The sequence below is a fragment of the Schistocerca cancellata genome, chromosome 3 (assembly GCF_023864275.1).
Source record: "Schistocerca cancellata isolate TAMUIC-IGC-003103 chromosome 3, iqSchCanc2.1, whole genome shotgun sequence".
Lineage (NCBI taxonomy): Eukaryota > Metazoa > Arthropoda > Insecta > Orthoptera > Acrididae > Schistocerca > Schistocerca cancellata.
The window spans coordinates 793,903,209-793,907,077 of record NC_064628.1 but is presented as its reverse complement, the minus strand read 5'-3'; the positions used below and the strand labels follow the sequence as shown (position 1 = coordinate 793,907,077).

At 44.9% G+C, this 3,869-nt stretch overlaps 1 non-coding gene across 1 annotated transcript; it reads left to right on the top strand.

Moving 5' to 3' along the window:
- The first annotated feature begins 2,889 nt into the window (after positions 1-2,889).
- Positions 2,890-2,964, top strand: Trnat-ugu (transfer RNA threonine (anticodon UGU)). The gene has a single exon. It is a non-coding gene; the product is annotated as a tRNA-Thr (tRNA).
- Positions 2,965-3,869: the final 905 nt, after the last annotated feature.

Sequence of the window (3,869 nt, the reverse complement as noted above, 5' to 3'; positions counted from 1 at the left end):
GAAGTCACTGAGCCTTCTGACCTACCCGTTTTGCTGTTGGTGCTTCTCTGCTGACAACGTAAGACTCCCCACCTACTTTGATTTCGCCTCTCTTGGCAGTTAGTTGTCAGTTCCGCATTCCATAGGGGTGACACCGATACTTCTGATCAGATAGTTTGTAACTTTCAATAAAATGTCTGTACCTGCTATGCAAAATAACAACTATATATGACGGTAGTATCTGTTCCCGAAAGAACAGTTACCGTTGATAACCATGCAGCTTTGCTAGAAATGAAATGATAATTAAATGGACACCCTAGCTCCAAACAGACGTTGATATACTTCATTGGGGAGAAGTTGAAAATGTGTGCCCCGATCGGGACTCGAACCTGAGATCTCCTGCTTACATTGCAGACGCTCTATCCATCTTTTTTTTTTCGTTCGTTGCATCTGCTCCGGGCAGACGTCGTAAGACATCCGTTTAAGTTCGTTGTTGATCGATTAACTCAGTTTTTTTTTTTATTACAGAGGGCTGCTAACCCTCCGACCGAACACGCTGAGCTACCGTGCAGGCGTCCATCTGAGCCACCGAGGGCACAGAGAATAGTGCCCCTGCAGGGACTTATCCCTTGCACGCTCTCCGTGAGATCCACATTCCCAACATGTCCACACCACTACATTCTTAGTGCGCCTAATAGATGTTTGCCAATCATACTCATTACTCGTGGCAGATTAATTTACCAAGTCCCGTACGAGTTCGGGCATAGCGTGTGCGTTCGCACAAGAAGGTCAATGGCCTGGAAGCCATATTTTAACTACAGGGTGTTTCAAAAATGACCGGTATATTTGAAACGGCAATAAAAACTAAACGAGCAGCGATAGAACTACACCGTTTGTTGCAATATGCTTGGAACAACAGTACATTTTCAGGCGGACAAACTTTCGAAATTACAGTAGTTACAATTTTCAACAACAGATGGCGCTGCAAGTGATGTGAAAGATATAGAAGACAACGCAGTCTGTGGGTGCGCCATTCTGTACGTCGTCTTTCTGCTGTAAGCGTGTGCTGTTCACAACGTGCAAGTGTGCTGTAGACAACATGGTTTATTCCTTAGAACAGAGGATTTTTCTGGTGTTGGAATTCCACAGCCTAGAACACAGTGTTGTTGCAACAAGACGAAGTTTTCAACGGAGGTTTAATGTAACCAAAGGACCGAAAAGCGATACACTAAAGGATCTGTTTGAAAAATTTCAACGGACTGGGAACGTGACGGATGAACGTGCTGGAAAGGTAGGGCGACTGTGTATGGCAACCACAGAGGGCAACGTGCAGCTAGTGCAGCAGGTGATCCAACAGCGGCCTCGGGTTTCCGTTCGCCGTGTTGCAGCTGCGGTCCAAATGACGCCAACGTCCACGTATCGTCTCATGCGCCAGAGTTTACACCTCTATCCATACAAAATTCAAACGCGGCAACCCCTCAGCGCCGCTACCATTGCTGCACGAGAGACATTCGCTAACGATATAGTGCACAGGATTGACGACGGCGATATGCATGTGGGCAGTATTTGGTTTACTGACGAAGCTTATTTTTACCTGGACGGCTTCGTCAATAAACAGAACTGGCGCATATGGGGAACCGAAAAGCCCCATGTTGCAGTCCCATCGTCTCTGCATCCTCAAAAAGTACTGGTCTGGGCCGCCATTTCGTCCAAAGGAATCATTGGCCCATTTTTCAGATCCGAAACGATTACTGCATCACGCTATCTGGACATTCTTCGTGAATTTGTGGCGGTACAAACTGCCTTAGACGACACTGCGAACACCTCGTGGTTTATGCAAGATGGTGCCCGGCCACATCGCACGGCCGAAGTCTTTAATTTCCTGAATGAATATTTCGATGATCGTGTGATTGCTTTGGGCTATCCGAAACATACAGGAGGCGGCGTGGATTGGCCTCCCTATTCGCCAGACATGAAGCCCTGTGACTTCTTTCTGTGGGGACACTTGAAAGACCAGGTGTACCGCCAGAATCCAGAAACAATTGAACAGCTGAAGCAGTACATCTCATCTGCATGTGAAGCCATTCCGCCAGACACGTTGTCAAAGGTTTCGGGTAATTTCATTCAGAGACTACGCCATATTATTGCTACGCATGGTGGATATGTGGAAAATATCGTACTATAGAGTTTCCCAGACCGCAGCGCCATCTGTTGTTGAAAATTGTAACTACTGTAATTTCGAAAGTTTGTCTGCCTGAAAATGTACTGTTGTCCCAAGCATATTGCAACAAACGGTGTATTTCTATCGCTGCTCGTTTAGTTTTTATTGCCGTTTCAAATATACCGGTCATTTTTGAAACACCCTGTATATATGACGGTAGTATCTGTTCCCAAAAGAACAGTTACCATTGATGACCATGCAGCTTTGCTAGAAATGAAATGATAATTAAATGAACATCCTGTCCTCTGTGCCCTCGGTGGCTCAGATGGATAGAGCGTCTGCCATGTTAGCAGGAGATCCAGGGTTCGAGTCCCGCTCGGGGCACACATTTTCAACATCTCCCCAATGAAGTATATCAACGCCCGTTTGCAGCTAGAGTGTCCATTTAACTATCATTTCACTTCTAGCAAAGCTGCATGGTCATCAATGGTAAGTGTTCTTTCGGGAACAGATACTACCGTCATATATAGTTAAAATATGGTTTCGCGGCCCTTGACCTTATTGTGCGAACGCACAAACTATGCCCGAACTCGTACAGGACTTGGTAGATTAATCTGCCACGAGTAATGTGTATGATGGGCAAACATCTATTAGGCGCAATACGAATGTAGTGGTGTGGACATGTTGGGAATGTGAGTCTCACGGGGAGAGTGCAAGGGACAAGTCCCTGCAGGTGCACTATCCTCTGTGCCCCCAGTGGCTCAGATGGATAGAGCGTCTGCCATGTAAGCAGGAGATCCCGGGTTCGAGTCCCGGTCGGGGCACACACTTTCAACATGTCCCCAATGAAGTATATCGACGCCTGTTTGCAGCTAGGGTGTCCATTTAATTATCATTTCAACAAGTTCCATGTCAAAACGTTAACGTTATACGATTCATGGAACATCAACTGACTACCACTCACTACGCCGTCAATTATTTGGTTGTCTTCGTAAAAGCCTTTTATTCGCTTGTGGAGAACTTTCTTAGTTAATAGTTACAAAATTGTAGCTACTGGACTTGAAAGTGGTATTTTACATTCTAGGTAATACTACATCACAGACCGATTCCAGATTTCAGTTATTAATTCAAACCGCATCGGTTTTCGGACCAACTCATGTTTTGACAGACTACACTCTTCTACATCTACATCTACATCTACATTGATACTCCGCAGATCACACTTAAGTGCCTGACAGAGGTTTCATCTTCACAACAATTCTCTATTATTCCAATCTCGAACAGCGCTTTGAAAAACGAACGCCTCTATCTTTCCGTGCGAGCTCTGATTTCCCTTATTTTATTACCATGATCATTTTTTCCTATGTAGATCGGTGTCAATAAAATATTTTCGCATTCGGAGGAGAAAGTTGTAGGTTGAAATTTCGTGGGAAGATGCCACCCCAAACCCTGTATCATGTCAGTGACACTCTCTACCCTATTTCTTTGACAATACAAAAAGTGCTGCTCTTCTTTGAACTTGCTCGATGTACTCCGTTGATCCTATCTGGTAACGATCCCACACCGCGTAGCAGTACTCAAAAACAGGACGGACAAGCTTAGTGTAGCCAGTCTCTTTAGAGGATCTGTTGCATCTTCTAAGTGTTCTGCCAATAAAAGGTTGTCTTTGGTTCGCCTTCCCCCAACGTTTTCTATATGGTCTTTCCAATTTAACGTGTTTGTAATTATA